This window comes from Salmo salar, chromosome 20 (genome assembly GCF_965601325.2).
Source record: "Salmo salar chromosome 20, fSalSal1, whole genome shotgun sequence".
NCBI classification, from domain to species: domain Eukaryota; kingdom Metazoa; phylum Chordata; class Actinopteri; order Salmoniformes; family Salmonidae; genus Salmo; species Salmo salar.
The window spans coordinates 23,505,946-23,523,442 of NC_138310.1; the positions used below are offsets into that span (position 1 = coordinate 23,505,946).

A 17,497-nucleotide genomic window follows, 5' to 3' on the forward strand; every position below is an offset into this window, starting at 1 on the left:
CTCCCCGATTTTATCATGGGGGGGGTGGACAATGATTGCAAAAATGACTGAACAATAGGGGAAGTTGGCTGTAATATCTATTGAGAGGATTATGAATTAGACTATTAGTTTTGATATTGTAGGCCTTTACTGACTTAATTGATTGGGAGTGTAACCCATGATAATGTAACCCACATGAGGGATAACTAGCCTCTCCAGGAAACATGATCAATCCCGGACAACTCTGAAAAGCATGGTCCCACTATGGAGATGAATATGGTCTCTTGCATCACAGTGGTGGTGTTATTTGATAGGCTACCTGCTACACTATAACATACTGTAGTATTGTGGATTGAGAGTCCCAGGCAGGGAGGGGTAGAGCGGTTCCATCTGAGAGGAGGGGTGGTGTGGGCCAGGCTGATCTATGCATGCTAGGACTCCTAGCATCAAGGGAGAATAGACCTTTAACGGTCTGTCTTTTTTTTCTTGTTTTATCCATCTTCTTAAATCTGGAATTTAAATCTGGAATTGACGCACTAACAAAGCGGTCACCCTGCCTGTGTTTTGGTCAAAAGCTGAGGGATGGAAGGACTGACCATGTATGCAAGGACTGACCATCCACGATAGCAAAATTATAGTTTTAACCATGTTTTGAGGTTATACAGTGTTTGTTTACATTTACTTTGTTTGCTAACATTGGAGTATAACAAGCTTATATTTTGGGTTATGATGGGGTACAACAGTTGAACTAAGCTCATGAGGCATTTATAAGTTATATTCTTCAAGAGTATGTATGTATGTATGTATCAACTAAGGATTCTAGCTCCAGGGTTGGCTGCCAGGGACAAAACATAAGCAGAAGGCAAATTCTTTCATGTCTGCCTGAATTATTGATGCAGTCATTATTATGTTGCGATGTTTAATGCCTGATCAAATGGTACATTGTGGATTCCCTGTGATAGAGCTTGTGTTGTGCGTGGGCCAGCGGTGTAAACGCATCTCCATCTCTCACACAGACCGTGAGAACAATAACATTTACCCCTGAACAGCTTGTAAACAATTGCCGCAGAGAGCAACAAATAAGTAGCAAATCTTGACTTCCATTAGAAGAAGAAAAATTTAATGTTGATAATCAGCGGTGCGCCATATGTGATGTCATTTTTTAAACTGGTTGTAATTCAATTGAGTCAAATATTTGTTTTCACTTCTACCAAGGAGGATTCATCAACCTCAACAGGCGCATAAACAAGTATTACTGGTTACCATTTTAGGAAAATTGTTAACCATTTGTGACCGATCACCTCGATTATGTCTCATGTTGCAAAATTATTCCTTGCGCACCTGATTACACATAGAAGTAGGACTATAGGCTATCAAGATATTTCTGATTGGCTTAACGCACCACTACTAAAGTAATGTTTTCTTCACCTCCAATGGCAAACAAACAAAGTCTGTTTTTACATCCATTGAGAATGACAGTAGTTCCTCAATGTATTTGAAAATTCTTTCTGGCTCTCTCCCTTTCGATAACCACTTACCTTGAAAAGGACAAATGTCATGGTCTGATCCAGTGAAAACGTAATAAAATAGGCCTACTTGATTTTATTTCTTATTAGTGCTTGGCTTGGACTGAAATAGGTTCCGGTACTCATTTTGGGTGCTGGTACTATTTAGGTTCAGGAGTCCATAATACTTTTGAGCTAATATTCTAAAATAGGAACAGGAGCTCAAACAGTAGAACATTTGAGGTGCCGGTACTCAGTTCCAGTGAGCTCCTGCCCATCTCAAGCACTGCTTCTTATCCCTTGCGCAAATACCCTACAGTTGTATCTGTCACAAGCTCACTGGTATGGGAAACTCTCGAGAGCCCAGAATATTTTATACAATAAAGTTCGCTAGCGTGAGCTTTGGGCCGGACCCAAGTTAATAGTTGATACAATGTTTCAAGTCCATTGCAGACAGGCCATGCGTAACCAATGTGATTTATAGGATATTTATTTTTATCAGGATATTTTCTACCTGCAATGGTTTTTATTTGTTGGCTTTATGTAGGCTATTTTTACGTAGTTGGAAATGGCCATAGAAGTTACTTTTTAGGTTTTTCATTTTCGATTCGGATAGAATTTTGATTAACCATATGACAATGATATGAAGACGTTATTATAAATGAGTTGAAACTGTTCCACGAAAATGTGCTTATGAAAACCATAACTGGCATGCAGATCGGTAGAAATGGTAAGATAAATTGCCATTCCACATGAGAAAGGTTAGACTCCTCGTGTAGCCTATTACCAGCAACTTCAGGAGAGTAATGGCACAATCTGCGAAAGCCAGCAGGAGCGGGAGGAGAATGGTTAGGTCAGGTTTTTCTCTTATGGTTATCTTGATCTCTGGCTCCCTCTTGAGTAATTTGTCTTATTTCATCAAACAGTAACATTTTAAAGCATCAGACAAGCTCAATGTATATAGTTGGTTTTTATTAAAACTAGGGATGCACAATATATATCGGTAAGGATATCAGAATCGGCCAATATTAGCTAAAAATGCTGGCATCGGCCCGATGTCTAGTTTAACGTCGATGTGCAAAACCGATGTCAAAGCTGACGTGCATACCTATATAACGTAGCTAGATGACGTAATAACGCCACACAAAATACAGCGCTACATGAGCAACACAGCATTCCTAACCTAGCCCACAATGTCTGCGGTGTGGATCTATTTTTAAGTTTCAAAGGAAGATGAGGAAAAAGGCCACGTACAATGTTTGTGCTGCTATTATTTCCCGAGGAGGGGAGAAAGTGAAATCTTTCAATACCACAAACCTAATTACTCATTTGAAAGTGAATCACCCCCAGATGTTCAGCGACTACTTAGAACAAAAGCAGAAAAAAACAGCAAAACAAGTTCAAGTCGAGCAGTCATTTGAAAGAGAGAGAGAATTTCAGCGAGACAACTCAAAAGCGAAATCCTTGACAATCAACCGTTCTCTGTCATTGATGATGTTGGCTTTCGCCGACTGGTCGAGCACCTCGAGCCCCGGTACACACTACCAAGTAGGCACTGTTTTTCAGATGTTGCCCTACCGGAGTTACACAGTATTGTTGAAATGCACATCCATGAGCTACTTGCTATGGGCGTCACTGCTATTAGCTTCACGACTGACATTTGGACCAGCGATGTCAGCCCCATGAGCATGCTAAGTCTGACAGCACAGTGGGTCGATGAGGATTTCGTACTGAGGAAAGCCGTATTGCATGCTCAAGAATGTGCTGGTTCTCATACCGCTGCTGCCATTTCAATGTCATTTAAGAACATGTTTGAAACTTGGAAACATGAACACACCTAGCGCCATTCGAACAACTGACTCGAGAAATAAGCTCATCAACTGCGTCTGCAGCAGACGTGATACCCTCTGTCATGGCATTGAAACACCTGCTCAACAAAACTGCCGACACAGACTGTGGGGTTAAAACTTGCAAAAGGTACTCTCCTTGTGGCTGTGAACAAGCGATTCTGTGGCATTCTCTCTGAGACTCTTTACTGTGTCGCCACCATGCTCTGTGCTAGGTACAAGGACCGCTACTTCGATGCAGACAAGAAACAGGGTTTATGTGAAATGTTAGACACAGCTGGACAAGATGGAAACGGACACAGTGACAGTGCGCACCGAAGAGGACCCACGACAGAAGAGGCCACGGATAGATAGAGCTGAAACTTCATTGCTTGACATGTATGATGAAACCCTGGTTGAGAATGAAACGACTGAACCAAGAACAACCAAACAGCACAGCAAGTAAGTGAAAGAAATAGGTTTTGATTATGTTTTACTGGTAATGGGGACATATTTTGTTTGCATTTACATAACTTTTTGGTGTGTGTGTTTCAACTATTTAACTGTACTAGAATGTTCTGTTGTACATATTGGTATCGGGTTTTTTGGCAAGGACAATATTGGATATTGGCCAAAAATGTCATATCGGTGCATCCCTAATTAAAACGCATAGGATGTGTCTATATACAGTGAGGGGAAAAAAGTATTTGATCCCCTGCTGATTTTGTACGTTTACCCACTGACAAAGAAATTATCAGTCTATAATTTTAATGGTAGGTTTATTTGAACAGTGAGAGACAGAATAACAACAAAAAAATCCAGAAAAACACATGTCAAAAATGTTATAAATTGATTTGCATTTTAATGAGGGAAATAAGTATTTGACCCCCTCTCAATCAGAAAGATTTCTGGCTCCCAGGTGTCTTTTATACAGGTAACGAGCTTAGATTAGGAGCACACTCTTAAAGGGAGTGCTCCTAATCTCAGTTTGTTACCTGTATAAAAGACACCTGTCCACAGAAGCAATCAATCAGATTCCAAACTCTCCACCATGGCCAAGACCAAAGAGCGTTCCAAGGATGTCAGGAACAAGATTGTAGATCTACACAAGGCTGGAATAGGCTACAAGACCATCGCCAAGCAGCTTGGTGAGAAGGTGACAACAGTTGGTGGGATTATTCGCAAATGGAAGAAACACAAAAGAACTGTCAATCTCCCTGGGGCACCATGCAAGATCTCAACTCGTGGAGTTGCAATGATCATGAGAACGGTGAGGAATCAGCCCAGAACTACACTACAGGATCTTGCCAATGATCTCAAGGCAGCTGGGACCATAGTCACCAAGAAAACAATTGGTAACACACTACGCCGTGACGACTGAAATCCTGCAGCGCCCGCAAGGTCCCCCTGCTCAAGAATGCACATATACATGCCCGTCTGAAGTTTGCCAATGAACATCTGAATGATTCAGAGGACAACTGGGTGAACGTGTTGTGGTCAGATGAGACCAAAATGGAGCTCTTTGGCATCAACTCAACTCGCCGTGTTTGGAGGAGGAATGCTGTCTATGACCCCAAGAACACCATCCCCACCGTCAAACATGGAGGTGGAAACATTATGCTTTGGGGGTGTTTTTCTGCTAAGGGGACAGGACAAGGTTCGAGTTGCCAAACGTCAGCCTCGAAACCTTAATGACTTGGAGAAGATCTGCAAAGAGGAGTGGGACAAAATCCTTCCTGAGATGTGTGCAAACCTGGTGGCCAACTACAAGAAACATCTGACCTCTGTGATTGCCAACAAGGGTTTTACCACCAAGTACTAAGTCATGTTTTGCAGAGGGGTCAAATACTTATTTCCCTCATTAAAATGCAAATCAATTTTTCTGGATTTTTGTTGTTGTTATTCTGTCTCTCACTGTTCAAATAAACCTACCATTAAAATTATAGACTGATCATTTCTTTGTCAGTGGGCAAATGTACAAAATCAGCAGGGGATCAAATACTTTTTTCCCTCACTGTATGGAAAAATATAGACTACTTTCGGTCAAAGGTTTTTTTGTTGGACAGCCCTAGTTCACACCATCTTATGCCTTAGCCCCACCCATGTGAGGCCATGTGCTAAACAGAGTGAGTAAGGTAGTGTAGTAAACAACCAAAGACTTCAAGACTAAAAGTGGTGAAAGTAGAAGCCTACAATAAGGAAAAACTCCAGATAAAATACACTTGGACTATATTCTAATGTGACTTTGGTGCAGATCATGTTGTTCTTCACATTACAGTCTCTGGTAAACACACATAAAATTAAGTGTATTTGTCACATGCAGAGGATACAGAAGGTGTAAAGGTGAAATGGTTATTTGCATATTTACATAGTAGCAATATAAAAACTATTAAGTGTCCAGATAAAAATATTTTATAATGATTAGATGATGTTTACCCAGACACACTTGTCTAAATGAATGGGTCATGTGAAGAAATGCTGTAGCCACCACCCAGCCACATCTAGCTGGATGGGTCACTATTGCCTAGACATGTACACATGTTCATGAAATACAATAGATTGCCATAATCACCCCCAGACACACCTGGCTAACTTGATGGGTCATGTAATCATCTGGCGAAGTGGAGTCTGTTGTTAAGACATGTAGCTAACTAGCTAAACAATGAACCAGGCATAATCACAACCCATACTACTAGCAATACAAATGGATTGTCATAGCTAACCACCATGCATGAAATGCAGTAGTATCTATCTACAGGTAGCTAAAGCTAACTAACTAGATTCAATGTTAGCTAGCTAGCTAACATTAGGCTATAACTAGCAATGCAAATGGATTTCTGAGATACAAATAATATTATTACACAGATCATACACGCAACGTTAGCTAGCAAGCTAACGTTCTCTAGTTAGCTAAAAGTATGCTTTAACTTGCAGTGAAAACACTTTCTGACAATTAGAAATGCATAATATCTGAAAATGTAGCTAGACTCTTACCCCTATACATGGATGAATGCTTCATGGCAGACTGGAACCCCTTTAACTCCATTTTACTTGTACAGCTTATTTTGCCCACATTGTGTCAAGTCACTCGGGTTGACACTGGCCTTGTGCAGAAAGTAGTCCATCACAACGTTTTCCCACTGATATTTGTTGATGGCACCTGCTAAATTCAGGGCAGCAATGTTGATAGCAGTAGCCTCAGTTTTGCAGTTCTACATGGCTAACATATCTTTCAAAAAAGATGTGGTAGCAAGGTTTATCTACACATACCGAGCAGCTCATGCTGAGCAGAAGAATTTCGCTACACTCGCAATAACATCTGCTAACCATGGTTATGTGACGAATAAAATGTGATTTGATTTGAGAAGCATGTTACATGGCAGACCAATCCCAACTCCTCTCTCGGCATGTCCAGCCCATCCATTATCTCAGCCAGTCATGGCTAGCGGGAAGGTTCCTGTATTTTTCCATGGCTAAACCAACTAGGCTTGTCATTTAACAATATTATTCGTAGTTACAGATGGCAAACAAGTTTGTTATTAAGTCGCATGAAAGTTCACATGTTCCAGAATGCATTTCTGCCCAAAACCACATTTTCATAATAAAATAAAAAAAATCAAATGCTTCCTGAAACGTGTCAGACTTTAATAAGAAATCTATAGGACAAATACATTATTTTAAGATGGATCTTTTTCTCAAACTTGAAATTCTACCCCACTCTTGATGCCTGAGTGACACATTAACATTATGTTCCAAGCCAAAGCTCAAATTTTCCCTCACTTTTCCCCTAAAAAAGATGCTTAAAAATCATTGATGGTAAAGTCATGTATATCTGCTTTATCTGTTGTGCTACAGCATAATCTGTGCAAAGCCATGGCTTCACATCTGCCTAAACAGATTTACTGTGCCCATGGGGGAACTCTTTCCCCCCCTCCCTTAGATCTGTTTATCCAAGTGAGCAGAGCCCAGCTCACCCCCTCACCACTCCTAGTCTTGTTTGGAGGCATTTGGTAAGCTGTGCATTGAAAGTTTAAAGGGAAGATTGCAGACTTAGGTTGCTGTTAAACATTCTGATTTGTTTGATCCTTTTAAGTAAAAGTCCCAATACAACTTATCACTTTACATTTGTATTTTGTGAGAAATGTATATTTTATCTGAATTTAGAAAAGCGTTCGTAAATGTGATGTAAAGAGGAGCACTACACGAGCAGGAGTGAAGACAATGTCTACAAGACGGCGAAAACCCACATATTGAGTTTTAATTTTGAGGTAAAAAAAAAGCCAATTTATCATCTGACCATATCCTGGGATTTCTTTATTCTGTATTAGCATAGCCGCTTTTACATCCCTGGCTTACCTCTACTAGCTAACCACTAGCTAACCCTTATCAGCGTTGAAACACATTACTTATTAGCAGTTCAGCACATCAGCATTTCTCGTACTGTTAAACAAAATCAAGATAAACCGTTGCTATCCATAGTAGACATAGAATGTCTATAACTAAACTGGCTAAAACTCTGTTGTTGTATTTATAGCTAGCCAGATGCTAACCGCTAGTGCTACTACTAGCAGCAGTAAATCCAGGTATAATGGTTAACACAAACATGGGCTATTATGATATTTTGCAAGTTATATCGGCCAATAAAGATCAGGCAGTTCAGCCAAAATAAAAACATAACTTGAATTAAACAATGACATTTAATAAAATTGGTATTTGACTATTTTATTTGGTTTAGTATTCTGTTGGAGTTTTTGTAGCTTGCTTGCTATCAAGCTAGCTTATTCCATCCCCAAACACCATGCTAGATCTGTGTGAGTGGGCTAGTTGGTGTTGCATGGCCGGGTGAACTTAGATAGCTGGCTATGTTTTTTTAATCATCTACTAGCAACATGACAAAAGTCTTTGGGCACGAGTACCTACCTACCTGATACACCGAAGCCGTCTGCCCTCGTGCTGTAGTAACACCAGTGCTGTCACTGGACTTGGCGCCTACATTAACTGTGGGAACAGAACCGGAATTTTAACCTCCGCGTCATGGGCTGCTTTTCAATCTCGTTATTTTTACCCCATCAGCTCTCGCCCTTCACTTTCCCTTGGGGGAATCCCCGTCGAAACCGGATGCAGTTTGATTGCCATCTTAAGTGGCAGTCAAATTCACAAAAGTTGCACCCTCGGCCCTTGATTTAGCTCAAGGGAGCGGATGAGCAACTTTGATCACTTGCGGGTTTGGTAAGACCCACAATTCAATGCAAACTGTAGTCACGTGTCAAACTCCGGTGGCCACAAAGTGTAACATTTTATCAACATGCTAGCAAAAAAAATAAAAATGACAACGATTGTAGCAGTGGCAAATGGAAATATGACGCTCTCTGGCTCAAACTGATAGTGAGGAGCCTATAAAACGTAGCTAGGTAGCTTCATAAACACATTTTGGGGGATTTGGGAAATGTATTGGAATAAATGACTAAACTATGAAACTAGCTAGCCAGCTATGGCTGTAGCTAGATACCTGACAGGAGTGATGGCTACGTTAGCTTGCTAGGTACATCAATAGCTTTAGGTTGGTTGTTTTTTAGGCTCAACTTCAAGATTTCCACCAAGGACGTTGCCTCTCCGATCATCACTCTCCCTCACTTGGGCAAGGGACATTTAAGGTACACTCTGATGTGACCATGTAAAACGTCCTTCAAGGGTTGAGGCCGAGGGCTGTCTACTTCACGTTTGGACGTTAGCCATGTTGGAGCCACTTCCACTGTTGGTAGCCATCTTAATCATTTGGGACAAAGTGAACCCTGCATATAACTGAAACGCCATGGGTTCCCCTGACCCAGTCTCCCAAAGGTGTTCGATGGGGTTGAGGTCAAGGCTCTGTGCAGGCCAGTCAAGTTCTTCCACACCGATCTCGACAATCCATTTCTGTATGGACCTCGGTTTGTGCACAGTGGCATTGTCATGCTGAAACAGGAAAGGGCCTTCCCCAAACTGTTGCCACAAAGTTGGAAGCACAGAATTGTCTAGAATTTATTTGTATGCTGTAGCGTTTAGATTTCCCTTCACTGGAACTAAGGGGCCTAGCCCGAACCATGAAAAACAGCCCCAGACCATTATTCCTCCTCCACCAAACTTACAGTTGGCACTATGCATTCGGACAGGTGGCATTTTCCTGGCATCCGCCAAACCCAGATTCGTTTGTCGGACTGCCAGATGGTGAAGCATGATTCATCACTCCAGAGAACGCATTTCTATTGCCCCACAGAATCCAATGGCGGCGAGCTTTACACCACTCCAGCCGATGCTTGACATTGCGCATGGTGATCTTAGGCTTGTGTACGGCTGCTTGGCAATGGAAACCCATTTCACGAAGCTCCCGACGAACAGTTCTTATGCTGACGTTGCTTCCAGAGACGGTTTGGAACTCAGTAGTGAGTATTGCAATCAAGGACAGATGATTTTTATGTGCTACGCACTTCAGCACCTGTTCTGTGAGCTTGTGTGGCCTACCATTTTGCGGCTGAGCTATTGTTGCTCCTAGACATTTCCACTTCGCAATAACAGCACCTGCAGTTGACCGGGGCAGCTCTAGCGGGGCAGAAATTTGACAAACTGACTTGTTGAAAAGGTGGCATTTTTAAAATTTTATTTAACCTTTTAATTAGGCAAGTCAATTAAGAACAAATTCTTATTTACAATGACGGCCAAGCCCTAACCCGGACGACGCTGGGCCAATTGTGTGTCGCCCTATGAGACTCCCAATCACGGCCGGTTGTGATACAGCTTGAAATCGAACCAGGGTCTGTAGTGACGCCTCTAGCACCGAGATGCAGTACCTTAGACCGCTGCGCCACTCGGGAGCATCCTATGACGGTGCCACGTTGAAGGTCACTGAGCTCTTCCGTACGGGCCATTCTACTGCCAATGTTTGTAAAATTAGATTTTATGTCTGTGTGCTCAATTTTATGCACCTGTCAGCAACGGGTGTGACTGAATTAGTCGAATCCACTAATTTGAAGAGGTGTCCACATACATCCAGCAGAGCTCTGATCTACAAAAGTATCACATCACATCGCCTGTCATATTTCTTCCAGATTGTTCGGATCATTATTGAAGGATGTTCATTAATATTGATAAATGGCTGCACGAGGCAGACTGACTCAGGAATGCAATTTAATTTCATAAGTCTGTTATGTTTAGCATTTGTTTCCTGCCTGGCATCTCACCAAAGGCTGTGAAAATGTCAACAGACAATGTGGACCTGTTTGGTAGGATGAGGAAGAGGCTCCCAGGTGTAGGGGCGGGCCAGTTGCTTCTGTGGAGGCATATCATGTGTTTTGTTTCATCATGATATGCCCAGCTTCTACTCCGATTCGCATACACCTCTAAGCTGCTCATTGCGAAGTGTTTTTTTAAATTGCACATAGACCATAATCTGCGCTCAGCTCACATAGTCAGCTCTGCTGTGGAACACCGAACCTTGCCTGTACACACCTGCTGGGATGACGTGTGCACTGGGTTTTTTGGTCGTCACATATGCTGTCACATGATAACATGTGTTCAGATCTGATTGATCGTTACCTGTGATACTCTTTGTGCTCTGAAGACTTACCAATCCTTCAGAGATATTGAAATTAAAACGTCAATGTGTGTTTGATGTGCTGCTGCGCTCTGGTTCCCTGAACCAACCTGAACCCAGACAGAACACACCGCTAATGAGGTTGCTTGCCTGGGGCGGGATCTGATATGCCTGCCTGAATTCAGCCCCCAGTCCCCCACCTCCACTCTTCAGGCACTGTCTCTCCCTACTGCAACTCTTTCCGTTTTCTCATTAGGGCTCCCATCTTCCAATTCCACAGTTTTGGAGCAAATTAATTCCTCTTGCCTTCTTTTCACCTCCTTTTTCTCTTTCTTTCCTGTGGGTTTGTCCATTTCTGCCTGTTAATTGTTTGCTGGTGTCAGCCCTATTAGCAGCCCAGCGCCTGGAGGAGTCTGCAGTAGCATGAAGCTGTGCAAATGCTACATACACACACACACACAAAGAAATACTGTGGCAAGTTTCCATTTGAGATTTACACCGCTGGCAGCCGTGTCTCACTCGGCCATGGCTCTGGCGGACCATGGCACTTGGTACTTTTCAGCTTTCATTTACATAACAATGGCTAACTGTGATCTTTAACGCCTTCTCACGAAGCAACTGTCTTGATGATGCAGAGGTTGTAGATTCTGCTCGCTCCAAGTCTGTAGTGTCACACTCCTGACGTGGAAACATAATTATTACACTAGGGATTTACATTAACATAAATCACTGGCGACACACTGGTGTGGGGTACGTCTCAGGTGGATGTGCAGCACAAAATATTCCATTTACCCTGTCCTCCAGCCTGTGTCCAATGAATATATGAAAGAACCTGTTGCTTCTCTGTAGTAACACCTAAACCCAGAGTTTATTCAGGTTTGTGCATGCCATTACCTATAGACCTTATCAGGGGTGAAAGTAGAATGAATTTCTTTCCGGTACGGGACCTCCTATGTGTGCATGTGTTTGTCAAACGGTCATTTCAAAGGGCTCCTTTACTAGGCTACCCATGCACATTCTTCTACTCGCAACAACGTTTCCAGCCTCCAAACAGTGGTGAATGGAAAGAGACCTCTGTTACACAACATACCAAAAAGTGTAATGACATTTGCTGATTGTCATTAGTCCAGAACGTCTCGGCCACTCAGCTCTGCCTTGGCAAAATGTCAGTGTTCTTGTCAAACCACATCGCATTTTGGAGTGTAGGCTATACCACCTGTTTTTCATGCGGTAATTATAAATAGTGGTGTTGTAGCCTACAGTTATTTTTTATTGACAATCTGTTTTCATTATTGTAATAGGCTCATGTTTTACCAGTACGGCGTACCCCCCTATTTATTTTTCCAGGACACCTGACCGCCTTACTTTCACCCCTAGTCCTAAAGGATATTTAAACATGGTCCTCTGCCAGCTGGCCAGAATGTTTGCTTCATAATTCTGTATGTTAAAGAAGTGTGACCAGTGTTCTCTGTGTTGCGTGAGTAAAACGAACACGCATTTAGCTGTTGCTATTACTTTTCTCTCACCAGCACTAATTCAAAAGTGCTTTCCTCGCCATCTTAAATAAGCATGCCCCATTCAAAGAATGTAGAACTAAGAACAGATATAGACCTTGGTTCACCCCAGACTTGACTGCCCTTGACCAGCACAAAAACATCCTGTGGCATTCTGCATAAGCATCAAATAGCCCCCGCGATATGCAACTTTTCAGGGAAGTCAGGAACCAATATACTCAGTTAATTAGGAAAGCTAAGGCTAGCTTTTTTAAACAGAAATTTGCATCCTGTAGCACTAATTCCAAAAAGTTTTGGGACACTGTAAAGTCCATGGAGAATAAGAGCACCTCCTCCCAGCTGCCCACTGCACTGAGGCTAGGAAACATTGTCACCACCGATATAAATCTACGATAATCGATCATTTCAATAAGCATTTTTCTCCGGCTGGCCATGCTTTCCACCTGGCTACCCCTACCCCGGCCAACAGCTCAGCACCCCAAACTGTTTAAGACCTATATCCATCCTGCCCTGCCTTTCTAAAATCTTCGAAAGCCAAGTTAACAAATAGATCACCGACCATTTCGAATCCCACTGTACCTTCTCAACTAGGCAATCTGGTTTCCGAGCTAGTTATGGGTGCACCTCAGCCACACTCAAGTTCCTAAACGATATCATAACCACCATCGATAAAAGACGTACTGTGCAGCTGTCTTCATCAACCTGACTAAGGCTTTCGACTCTGTCAATCACTGCATTCTTATCGGCAGACTCAATAGCCTTGGTTTCTCAAATGACTGCCTCGTCTGGTTCACTAACTTCTTCTCAGACAGAGTTCAGTGTGTCAAATCGGAGGGACTGTTGTCCGGACCTCTGGCGGTCTCTATGGGGGTGCCAGAGGGTTCAATTCTCGGGCCGACTCTTTTCTCTGTAAATATCAATGATGTTGCTCTTGCTGCTGGTGATTCTCTGATCCACCTCTACGCAGACGACACCATTCTGTATACATCTGGCCCTTCGTTGGACACTGTGTTAACAAACCTCCAAACGAGCTTCAATGCCATACGACACTCCTTCCGTGGCCTCCAACTGCTCTTAAATGAAAGTTAAACTAAATGCATGCTCTTCAACCGCCCGCCCGACTAGCATTACTACTCTGGACGGTTCTGACTTAGAATATGTTGCCAACTACAAATACCTAGGTGTCTGGTTAGACTGTAAACTCTCCTTCCAGACTCACATTAAGCATCTCCAATCCAAAATGAAATCTAGAATCGGCTTCCTATTTCTCAATAAAGCCTCCTTCACTCATGCTGCCAAACATACCCTCGTAAAACTGACTATCCTACCGATCCTTGACTTCGGCGATGTCATTTACAAAATAGCCTCCAACACTCTACTCAGCAAACTGAATGCAGTCTATCACAGTGCCATCCGTTTTGTCACCAAAGCCCCATATACTACCAACCACTGCGACCTGTATGCTCTCGTTGGCTGGCCCTCACTACATATTCGTCGCCAAACCCACTGGCTCCAGGTCATCTATAAGTTTCTGCTAGGTAAAGCCCCACCTTATCTCAGCTCACTGGTCACCATAGCAACACCCACCCGTAGCACATGCTCTAGCAGGTATATTTCACTGGTTTATTTTTATTTCACCTTTATTTAACCAGGTAGGCAAGTTGAGAAAGTGCAACGTAACAGCACAGAGACTGTATTTTCGAAAGGGACTAGAAAGAAGAACTACAATTCTCAGATCCTCCACTTCCTGGTTGACTTTTCTTAGGTTTCTGCCTGCCATATGAGTTCTGTTATACTCACAGACACCATTCAAACAGTTTTAGAAACTTCAGAGTGTTTTCTATCCAAATCTACTAATAATATGCATATTCTCGTTTCTGGGCAAGAGTAGTAACAAGTTTAAATCGGGTACGTTTTTTCATCCGGCCGTGAAAATACTGCCCCCTATCCATATCAGGTTTTAATCTGCTAAATTGTAATTATTTGCTCCTGTGGCCTATTTATTGCCTACCTCCTCATGCCTTTTGCACACACTGTATATAGACTTTCTTTTTTCTACTGTATCATTGACTTGTTTATTGTGTTATTGGCTTGTTTGTTTACTCCATGTGTAACTCTGCTGTTGTCTGTGTCACACTGCTTTGCTTTCTTGGCCTGGTCGCAGTTGTAAATGAGAACTTGATTAAATAAAGGTGAAATAAATAAATAAAATAATTAATTATCTTGAAACTGGCTCTGCAGATCTTGGATAATATGCTCATACGTGGAGAGGTTTGGTGGTTAATATATTGCCTAAAACAATATACCGTCACACTCCTTTATCCTCTCTCCCTTTCTCTTGCCCTCCCTTACTATCAGTCTGTGTAAAATAAATCCCCATGTATGTACCAAAAATATCAGGTACATTCACTTTTCAGTTGAGCTTTTGCACTTTTTTAACTGAAAACTGAAAACCCTCCAGTGGAGCACATTGAAAAGCTCATGTCAGGATCTGTTGGCCTTGTGAGTGTGTTAGTGGAATATATGTTTTGAAACAGAACTCTAGTTAGTCTGACAGGTGAGGTCATACATAAGCCTGTCTCCATGACACGCTAATACCAAACAGTGTTAGTGAACTGTTGCCTCTTCTCCTCCTCCTTTTACTCCTCCCCCTCTTCTTCCCCTCCTTCCTGCTTCAGGGCATCTGGCATATTCCAGTGGATGAGATTGATCGCCCTGGCAGTTTTGCATCTCATATGAACCGATCCATCGTCCTCTTGCTGGAGGTGCTGTCTCAGCTGAAGGACCACGACACACTGATCAAAGTCTCTTTCATGCTCCAGAGAACCCCTGACCAGGGAAAGTAAGGATCTCTCATGACTCAACCATGTTTTTCCATTTGTTCTAGTGTTTTTGTGTGAATTTGTTCAACTCTTCTCTTTCCTTTCTCTCTCTCATGTCTTAAAGGAAGTATTTGCGGGATGTGGATCATCAGGTTTTGGCCCAGAGAGCATTTTTCCTAGCTGTAAAAGTCCTGGAGGACAATCTGAACAAACTCACAGGGGTATGCAACCAAAGCACTCTACACACTTGGAGAGGAGCTGAAAGCAGCTCCGTAGTTTATAGTTTCAGCATGCTCTTGCTTGTGTTGTGATGGGCTCTGTTCTTTCTCAGGTGTCAGAGCAGCCTTCCAAAGTGCCTGTGCCCTCCATGGGGGAAATGACAACCACGGACACGTCCAACAGGCCCAGTGCAGAGGACAGCAGTCATGCACTGCATAAGAAGCCTGAGCTCGCTGAGGGACCCCAGGTCACTGCCCCAGGCCCTGACTCTGGGTCCCGGGAGACCCCTCAGACACAGCCAGCCCTGCTGGCCACAGACAGAAACAGGGGGGATCAGCAGCAGAGAACTCCATCTGGGAAGGTGGAGGCTGCTGTGGGAAAGGGGGCCAGAGCAGGGCCGGAGGAGCCCATGGAGCTGGATGCTGGCCACTCGGGGCATCCCTCCAAGACCACAGACTCTCGGTGCATCCAACCAGACACGGAGTCCCCCAGAACTGTCCTGGTGCCTGGGGAGAAAGTGGCTGAGAGCAGCCGCGCACCGGAGCTTTCTCTGGAGGACCTGAGCATCAGCTCCAGACAGCAGCAGCTCCAGTGCCCGGTAGCTAAGGGCCCAGTGTTAGCCAGCGGAGCAGAGCAGGGACTAGCCCAGGGGGCGCTATGCAGGCCCAGCAGGAAGAGGAAGCTCCTGGATGACGTGGAGTCAGGCGAAACTCTTCTGCTGAATGCCTACCGGGTGTGGCAGCAGGGCCAGAAGGTCATGACCTACGACCTGGGGCGCATTGAGAAGATCATGTCAGAGACGTACATGCTCATCAAGCAGGTATGCTGTACTTTTATGAGTTATTGGAGCAAACTCCCCTGTTTACCTTCACGTTTACAGCCACATCTCTCTCTCTCCCATCAACGATTGATTTATAACTGTGCCATGTCATGCACACATAATATATATACTCACTGAAAAAGGAAATGGGTTTGGGAAATCCCTCTTGATATTGATTTAGCAAAAAGACCTGAAACACAGAGAGGGGACTTTCCCTTCTCATGCAACTGCTATAAAATACTGTCGTAAAGAACCAAATAGCACACAAGACCACTTTTAGCCTAATGATCTTCACAGTGCTACATGTATTAACTAAGATGTTAACACAAATAGCACTATTAATATTTACAGCTCATAATCATAAGTATAATCATAAAAGGGCAGCAGGCAGCTTAGCGGTTAATAGCATTGGCCCTGCAACTGAAAGGTCGCTGGTTTGAATCCCCAAGCCGACTAGGTGAAAAAATCTGTCTGTGTCCTTGAGCAAGGCACTTAACCCTAATTGCTCCTGTAAATTGCTCTGTATAAGAGCATCTGCTAAGTGACTAAAAATGTAAAATAAGTATTTATAAGCATTAGGACATCTCATCATAAATTTAATTGGTGTTTTTCATTACATTTTGTAAATCCTGACCTAGCTAATAGGGAACTGTACAAAGTGTTTATTATTCTAAATGTCAATTATTCTAAGTGTCTTATTTTCCAACAGTGATGGATTTGATCATTTCCGATGAAAGGTCTTCTGTATCACATGGCCCAGTAATGGCTTCCGTGGATTCAGACAGAGAGAATTACCCATTTATTATTTCTGTCTTTCCAGCAGACAACACAGATTTATTGCTCACTGACTAAATTACTGGTTTCCTGTTTTTCTGAGACAATCGTTGCCTGTTTGAAAGGTGAAGGTTGTGCATTTTATTTACTTTGCTTTGTCAAGACTTTAAAATTATTTTGTGCATTGTGATTGGGACCCTTTCTAGTGCACTGGCACTGCTTGTGTAGAACCAGTCTCATGTTCTTGCCCGCTCACTGACTCTGAAGCTAAAAGTAAACTTCTGATTCAGTTTGGACTTCTGTTACCTAGAACTGACACTGTTGTATAACGTAGGTACCCTACTAGTTCTTGAGATTCAGTTTGATAGATTGAGCAAAAAGGGACATTTCTATTGTAGCACTGTAACTGGAATGTTGATTTAATTTAAGAATTTCTTCCACTTGCATAGCAGAACTGATCAAATAATA

At 42.8% G+C, this 17,497-nt stretch overlaps 1 pseudogene across 1 annotated transcript in view; it reads left to right on the plus strand.

Annotated features, from left to right (window-relative positions):
* LOC106580214 (calcineurin-binding protein cabin-1-like) overlaps nucleotides 1–17,497 on the plus strand; it is a 139,021-nt pseudogene that overhangs the window by 79,110 nt on the left and 42,414 nt on the right. Inside the window, exons 22-24 of the transcript XR_014381971.1 lie at nucleotides 15,073–15,236; nucleotides 15,341–15,437; nucleotides 15,548–16,255. The product of XR_014381971.1 is annotated as a calcineurin-binding protein cabin-1-like (transcript). The remainder of the gene's footprint in view (nucleotides 1–15,072; nucleotides 15,237–15,340; nucleotides 15,438–15,547; nucleotides 16,256–17,497) is intronic.